The 8,768-nt window shown below is 39.3% G+C and overlaps 1 long non-coding RNA gene across 2 annotated transcripts; it reads right to left on the reverse strand.

Annotated features, from left to right (window-relative positions):
• Positions 1-635: 635 nt before the first annotated feature.
• LOC143188152 (uncharacterized) lies at positions 636-4,037 on the reverse strand. Of its 2 annotated transcripts, none has more exons than XR_013003493.1 (2): positions 3,572-4,037; positions 636-1,162 (listed from the first exon to the last, which is right to left on the reverse strand). It is a non-coding gene; the product is annotated as an uncharacterized LOC143188152 (long non-coding RNA). The 2 variants fall into 2 exon arrangements; XR_013003494.1 differs by lacking the exon at positions 3,572-4,037 and adding an exon at positions 1,549-1,690.
• Positions 4,038-8,768: the final 4,731 nt, after the last annotated feature.

Genomic DNA, 8,768 nt, shown 5'->3' on the forward strand with positions numbered 1-8,768 from the left:
GGTTCGAAGCTGAGGGAGGGACGATCCAAAATCTCGTCGGGTCTCGTCGAATCTCAGATGCCCGCGATGTTGCGAACTTTGACCGAAACGCCGAGGCTACTTTTGTGGGTGGAGCGCAATACCCTTTGAAGAGCGCGGAAGAAAGTTACGGAGTAGACTGTTTCAGTTGCTCGTCTTGGGTTTTGATGCTGGCTCGCGCTTGCTTGGTTAGTTACGCGAAAGTCCTTTTTTGGGGGAAGCTTGATGTGCAATGCTCGTTGAAGAGTGCGGAGGAAAGTTAGGAAGTGGTTTGTTTCAGTTGCTGTTCTTGGTTTTTAATAGTGGTCGGCGGGTTGCTTGGTTGTGCGCGATTCCTTTCAGGAGTGCACTTTGATGTGTAATAGTCTTTAAAGAATTTGAGGAATTTTTTAAGGAATTTGATATTCATTGATTTTACAATAATAATGTGAATTAACATTGAGTAAATAATTTGTAATGTTTCAAATTTGAAATGATCATTTCAATAACTTGCACCAATTCAGTTACTGCGAATGTAGGATACGAAATCTTGGAAATCTTGGGAAGGACAAAATCTTGAAATTTAAAATTATTATCTATTCATTGAGAAATTGGTGAACTTTATTTCTTTCTTTTATTCCAACTGTTTGAGCTTACAAATTTTAATTCCCTTAATTCATTCGAAGTCAGAACTTTTCATCCACTATCTTTTTCGCCCACCAAAAACTTTTAACAGTGTTAAAAGTCTCGAAGGACTCAATTCGTTTGAAGATTTAGTCGCCGTAGGGCGAACAGATTTTCTGCGGTTGTCGAACAAGAAAATAGAAAGACAGAATAGAATAAAAACGCGGCTAGGCGTGTGTACCTGCCGTGGAAGTTCGCGGAAAATTGGAAAATAATAAATTGCCAAACTACTTTAAAGGAATTAGCGTGGTCTGCCTAGATGTTCCCCGCTGGCATTTTTTCCGCCGTAAACTTCCGTCCTCGTTGATATTGATTAATTTGCTTAAAAAGTTCTCTGCTGCATCACTTCCTTCCTTCTTGCTCGCTCTTCTCTTTCCTGTCTGCTTTACTCACTTAGTCTGTTCCTTGCTTCCACTTTCTCCTTGTAGTTTCGTTGTTCCCGTGTGTGAGACCAGCATGCAAAACTTTGAGCCTTTCGAACCTGTAATTTGAAATTGAAAAAGAAAAACGTTGCAGAGTATTAGAAATATTGTTTTTTAAATGTAAACATTTTCTAATCATTTAAATTTCAAATATTTAAAATTTTCAAATTTTACAACATCTCAAAATTTAAATTTTCAAATTTTCAAATCTTCAAATTTTTAAATTTTCAAATTCTTCTATATTCAATTTTGTAAATTTTTATGATTGAAGAATTTTCTAACTTTGTTCCAGGTTTTAATTTTTAATTTCTAGAACCGTATCAAGTAATAATTCATAAGCAAGATAACATGTAACTATTAATATACTATAATTTTAATGAGTTCTTAATTTGTATTAAATAGAATTACAATCGAATTGTTGACGAAATGCAATGTCTGTGCTTACGAAATGCCTATAAAATTGCAGTGCTACAGTTGAAAAAAATTTGCGGTATTATATTCGCTGATGACTGCAAAGTCGTATTAGGCGAGATGTAGGTCGAGCAGAGTTTTCCTCTTCTACATGCCCACGTTTCAATTTCGCATAATAGGCGGTTTCTAATCTTCCCTTTCCTATTCCTCTTGCCACGTCTCCTGCACCACGTGCTTCGTATTGAGAAAGACGGACAAGATCGACTTATGGTAATGTACGGACAAAAATACACCTACCATCCATTGTTCTACGCTTGGTGGGATTTATTCGCGCGTGCTGAGTATAATGGCTTTAAACGAAGGAACAAGGAAGAGAGCGAGAGTTCCCTACGATCCTTTTGTTTCTATTATGATGAAATTGCTCAAGGGGGATTTACATTAATCAAGGTGTTACTGTTCAATGCTTCATCCATCAAAGTGTGCTGGCTGATTTTCGAAATTGGGTCAGATTGTGCAAATATACATTCATTAATTGTATACCTAAGCTTCCTTCCTTAATAATTATTAGACTTCCTTTTCTAAAGTATAAAATAGATAACTATTAAGTACTACTGTAGTTGCGAAAAGGATTATATGTTTTAATCTTTAATTCTTGATACTCAGTTTTTAGACATAAAAATACAGATAGACACCAATTCAAGCATTATTCTTCTTCTCAAGTAATAGTCAAATTTATATGACATTAATTATGGTCTAAAAATATGGTATACGTAATACAAAATTTGATGAAGGTTTCAGTTACATAAAGACAAGTATAACCGAGTAGATACTTTATCGTAGTTTCGCAAAGTATGCAAATTTTGGTTTACCACGCTCTTTAGTAAAATCTCTTTTTCCCCAAAAGGCTCCTACCACATTTCAACAAGAAAATCACTCGAAGGCATTAATCAGACAGGAGTACGATTTGCTGAAGCGTGCTACGGCGCGATGGTTCTGACAACCAGACAGAGGAAGAAAACGAAAACTTCCTGCAAAGATAAATTGGGGTCCTCTGTACTAATTGTTTTCTGCAGCAATTACTGCGTTCGACGGTTCGAAACGTACGCCCGGGGTGTCCTTTTCTTTCGGTTCATTAAAAAAAAAAAAAAAAAGAGAGATAGAAAAGAAAAGGGTGATGTTGCGTTCGATTGCACTGAACGTGTGTGTACGCGTGCGCTCGGTCGATCCGCGCGCGCGGACGTATTTTCACGCTCGCCGAGCATATGTCACGCGGATACAACGAAGGTTCCGATTCATCGAGCACCGAGTGGTTTCCTCACGTTGATCGTTTAACCGTTTAGGGTCGGCACAAATCGTCGGAGGGTTGAGGTTAAGCGATGAAGCGTGAGCATTTAAAATGCTCGCAAATGAAAGGCTCGCTCGAGGAGCCCTATGTACAGTCAAACTGACATGAGGCGATATAATCACTGTTTAACGATACAATAATAATTGTGGGCTTATTGCGCGATGATAGGATGCCTGCTAGTTGCTCTTGGAGAAGGATCACGTGAAACGTGTGTATTGGATCTTGGGATTTTTATATTGAGCAGTTGAATACTACTAGAAGTATCTTACAACTAGTTTGAATCAATGTGAATTTAAGTCTTTACTAAGGTGGAATCACTCAAAGCTTAAATAGAGAGTTTTAGAAATTCAAAATCTTAAATGGGAGCAATTGTATAAAATAGACTTCGAAGGTTTGAAAATTAAACATTTGAATATTTGAAAATTGTGTTGGGGAATATAGTATAAGGGTCTCTGAGGGACCCAGACACCACCTTGGTATGTTAAGGATTATAAGAAACATAAGGTTCTTAGACAATTATGTCAGTGTCTACAATAATTAGAATACCATCCATTAAATTAATAAAATAACCATAATTGTGTTCTAAAAAATGGAAAATAATTTTTATTAATTTGATACTTCTATCATTGAACGTTTTAGTTATTGATACTGACATTTCCAATAGATCTTCTGTTTCAAAAAGCGTCTCTAAGAAGCTCACGTTGTATCTTACCCCTCGAAATCTCGTATTTGGCATATTTCATTAAATTGCTGAATCCCCGTCTGCCCTGGCAAGCCCACGGTATTGATTACCATCCCATTACGTTTACGCGTTACACACGAGCTCGCCACAAACGCGCCAACCGCCGCAATTAAATCAATAATTCATACGGATGTCAGGCCACGGTTAAATTTGCTTTTCATAATACATTCTATCCTGTCTGTCCCATGAGCGAATCGTTCTCGTTCATTACTCTCGCTCGAGGCCGAATTTCCTCGATTCACTCGACCTTGGCCGTGGTAAGGCGAACTTAGAAGTCGAACAATTCGCGTCCTTGCTTCGCCCAACTATATAATTCCCAACCACTCGAACTGTTCCGAATGGCTCGAATTACCTGGAAGTTGGATCGCTCCTAAATGGCTGTGGCTGGTTCGTTTCAAACTGTTCGAGCACTTTGTTACAGTATTGGTGATGTGTATCAGAAATAATGAAAGGTCGAATAGTTTCTATTCCACATAAGAATAATACAATTTTAGATTATTCTTTCACTGGGGATGAAAATAAAAGGTTTGACTTTACTTTAAAATTATTTCACACAGTTGTGTTTGTAATTCAAGGTAATTAGCCATTTGAAATTCAGAGAAGGAAATAAAGTGTGTATTTTTTTTTCTTTTTTAATTACAAGAAAGTGAGTTATTTTTATTATTATTAAGTGATGTTAAGACATCTTTGCATCTCCTTTCTTTTATAGTGTGTTTTAAGTTTTAATTCTGGGTTCTAAAAGTTTAGAGTTCTCTGAAGTTTTTTATTGTTCTCTTACAGCTTTCAATTAACAGTTTTATTAGTCACCGAGATCTATTTATCCCCAAACGGTGTGACATTGCTGTGAAATTATTCTCGTTAACAAACGTCTGTGTATATTATGAGCGTTTTCGTGAATCAGGAAATGTGTGGAGGTAGACTTCTAGTACATTTCACAGGGTAACTGGCAAACTTTCGTATGAATATGAAAGTGGGTCGGACTGGGGGTGCGTACGTCGGCCATTTATATTTAAGGTGCCGGTACGTCGGCTAGATTGCATGGTTATGGTGTTAATATATTGGCACACCTTTAGAGGGGTGTTGTGTTGATTTTCATTAAAAGATACTTCATAATTTCATTTTAGAAGTGGTTATTACACAATGTTCAGCGATTTTTTTAATAAATCGTTAAAGAGATGTTGGTAATTCATTTGCACGGTAAATTAAATGTTCAGTAGACTACAAAAAACGTTTACACATTATCTTTTTCTGAGGATTTTTTGCTTTCGAATATAAACAGTTCAAAAAATAAAAAAAATTTGTTTAAATATGAGATCTACAATATTGCTGTACAAGCTAAATTGAACTTTAGCTGAAACATAGTTTCCGTGTTACTGGTAACACTCTATGGGAACACTCAAAATTCGCAAATTAACTTGCATACTTTATATGGCTACACGATCACTACTGTATGTTATTTTATGCAAATTTTATCAGAAAACTTAGGAAAATATATGAATACGCAAATATTCCAGAGATGAGAAATTTGAAATTACACTTTTGTACAAATATATAACATATTTCAGAATTACAGTATCTACATTTTCGTATTTTCTAATAAGAAGGAAAAGTTCTTCAAACATTCAATTTGTTAAGGAAATTCATAACCGAGATTGATCCATCTCGAAAATTGTCAAACTTCATGACTCATTTTCTCTCAAACCATTGAAACTTTTTCCATCAAATGTTGAGTGAGTATTCTATAGTAATGTTAAATAAATTAAAATAAATTGAATACTTAAAAGTCAAAATGGATTAAAAATTCAATTTTACGAGAAGCGGTGATAACTCAGCTCTCAATTATTCAGTTTTCAGAATATAAATTGATGCGCCTCTGATGCTCGAAATAAAATAACATTTTATCAAAGCATGCATATTATCAGAATTTTCTAATAGAACAGACTTTTTGTAAATATTTTAGACTATGAATCTTCTTAACAACACCAGAGATAAACGCTTCCGTACAAGCCTATCATCTCACTCTCGCTCGCAACTCATTCGCAAGTCGTTTACAGACGCCTCTTGAGCCACGCGCCGTGGAGCGTAATATTAAAACGAAGTGTCGTTAATTACCACGGAAAACGTGTCACGCGATCGCATTAACGAGCATACGTCACTGTTGATACCCATCTTAATTGCGTTTGCACAGTGTTCCCCGCGCGAAAACTCTCTCCCAATCGAAATACTAGTATTTAATTACGAAATCTCCGCGAGACGGTTCGCGCGATAAGAGGGTAGGAACGAGGTAGACATAACGTTTAATTAATTATCATCGTTGAACGAGCCGCTCATCGCTACAGATTCTCACGACGGGGCTACACGGCCTCGAACTTCGACTCGTTCGACCGATAAAACTGCTCGCCTTGCAGCCTCGTAAAAGCCTCTGAAACGCGTATTTTCTTTCCGACGGAAACACGTGCGCGTGACACGTACGCGCGAGCACCTGTGTGGGTGCACGTGGACTCGCGGATCGACGCGTGTGCGCGCCTATGCGTGTGACAAAGGACAGAGAAAGGGTAGCGTGTGCAGCCCGTATTGACGCCCACGTAGGCGCATGCGCCTTTGGACGACCTGTGCCACCCTTACAGGACACACACCCGTCCGCGGGTGCCTCGAACACGCTCACGAGCACGGCACACACACGCTGAGCACGCACCCTCTCTTACGCAATGAGCGTCGTGTGTGCTCTCCTTGCGAATTTCCTTTGCGACGCGGACATTCTCCGCCCATCAGGTTTTTCTTGATGATTTTTCGTGCTATTTTTTGTATTGAGACTGAACTTGTCTGGTATTGGAGTATTGGTCACTGTATTTATACTAGAGTTGGGTATTGTTTATTTTGTTGATGAATATGCATCTGTGATAATTAGATGAACAAATTTTTGTTAGTTGAATATTTGTTTTGGAATTTTTATATACTATCCTCGATGGATTATTTTATCTATTCGAATATTTTACGATTATTTATTGAAATATATCTTGTAGAGATAATGGTATGAATAGCTGGAATGAATAAAGTAAAACATTACTTAATTTAATTGTTCAAATAAAGAAACTGTAATTATTTTATACATCTATCTAAATACGATGATATATCATTTAAATAATAATTCTTAAAATATTGGATTCGAATAATGATTGACCTCATTCAGTAAGACAATCAAAGGAGCATTAAGAGGTCACAAAAAAAAATTGACTCCCAGAGTTATCAGAAATACGTCTTTCCATGAGAATACACCGCTCTTCTTAAGTCTGGCAGTGTCGACTTAAGCGAGAAGTAGCTTCGCTTAGGGAGAAAAAGGTTGGGAAAAGGTGGTGAAGAAAAGTGAAACGCGACCAGTGAGCTGGCCAGTGAACAGGGATTTTTAAAGTCAGCCCGATTCAAGGAGTTCTCTCCCTTCCCTCCGGAACCGCGATAACCGCGACTTCGTTCTCATTTAGACGACGAATTAAGATAAAAGAGGAGCAAAGTCGCTGGATTCGCCGGCGAATAGTCGGGGAGGCGAGTCGGCTGGCATGGTTAGGGGTGGCGCTCCTGAAAGGTAGAAGGTCGAAGGTAGACGCTCCCCCTAACGAGATTAATTTGTTTTATATGCGACCGCGCCACCGCCACTCTGCAGAAACATGAAAGTAACTCCTGGCAAATTGCGAGAGGCGTTTCATCCTGGCGTTCCCTCGCCGTTACTGGCCCTCTCGACGATGTTCATCCTTTCTGTTGGAAAGATCAGGGCGTGAGCGGAGGAGCTCTGAAAATTGACGCGCTTTACTGGTAACCAGACGGATCTCCATTACGATTGTTGTAAAAGTTTTGGGTCTTTTTTAAGGACCGAGTTAGGACACCGGAAGGGATTGGAAAATTTGGGGCAACCGCCCCTTGTGGTGGGAGAGGCTTTCCCCTAGCAGTATATTTTTCAAAAAAGTGGGTAAACTTTTGAGAAAGTTCCTTACGTGGTTTTTATGCTTATAAAGCATTTAATTTTTTGGTATTCCACATTTTAATATTTTCTGTATTCTTTTTCTGAAAATACGCATAGACTATAGTGACGCTAAATGTAGCAGCAAAATTTCTTTTATATTAGTTATGTATTTAAACAGTTAAAATCTGAAATTTGATAACATTTTTAGAAACTGTCATGGCATTCAAGTATGAGGTATTATTATTACTTACTGTATAAGCTTTTTTGCATAGAGAGAATTGCGACATTCTATTTACCTAATTTTCAAGCTCACCCTAAACCGCGATCCTATTTTATCATGTGCCAGTCTGTTCGCAACCAGTGAAAAACTGACAAATGTAAAAAAGTTCCGGCTATTCTTTTCGTTCCAGTCCGCTATATGCATACCTTTTATATAAACGTGTAAAAAAAGAGTAAAATCGTCTGCGGTAGTGTTAACAACATGCCTCAACAACCAGCCGAAAAGGGCCGATTGTCAGTGACGTGACGAGTCACGGAAGCGCGAAGAGTTCCCCGTCTGTTTCGCGAAGTACCATCCGAGTCAAAGGGTTCCCGGCTCTCTGATACAGACGGAATATATGGGGCGTCGTTGCGCCGAAAAAATCGTTTCCCTGGAACAAATCGGGAGGAAGGCAGCTCGTTGAAATGCACGGCATTCGAAGCGTCAAAGGGAAGGCAGAGGCTGCAGAGCAATTCCGTCTCGAGTGCGTTTACGCCGATGCATCTCCTCTCTCTTTCTGCTACCCTTCTGTCGTCCGTGTTCCGCCTTGGGTACAGCCACAGCTATTATTTTTCATCAGTGTTGGTGACCGTAGGTACGACGGAACAGACGAAAGAGGGCTCGCGAAAGGGGGCGAGGAGAGGGGGTGGGGGATGAAGAGGGACGGTGGTGGTGGCTAGAAAGAGGGAAACGAGGGCCAGAAAAAGAGAAGAATAGGGTGAAAGAGTGCTGGAGGGGAGGCTGGGAGGGGAGACGGAGAGGTGAAGGGCGGGGAAACGAAAGGATAGACGGGGGTGGCTCGTGGAGCCGTTCGTGTTTTATCTCCGGGTGAGTCCGCCGAAGTCGGGGTGGAAAAAAGGGGGTAAAGGGTTAGGGAACTAAAGAGCAGTAGACTCGGAAGGGTTGGGTCGGTTGGCTGGCTGGCGGGCTGGCTGGCTGGCATTGATCTGCAC

Source organism: Calliopsis andreniformis, chromosome 2 (genome assembly GCF_051401765.1).
Source record: "Calliopsis andreniformis isolate RMS-2024a chromosome 2, iyCalAndr_principal, whole genome shotgun sequence".
In the NCBI taxonomy this organism is placed as follows: domain Eukaryota; kingdom Metazoa; phylum Arthropoda; class Insecta; order Hymenoptera; family Andrenidae; genus Calliopsis; species Calliopsis andreniformis.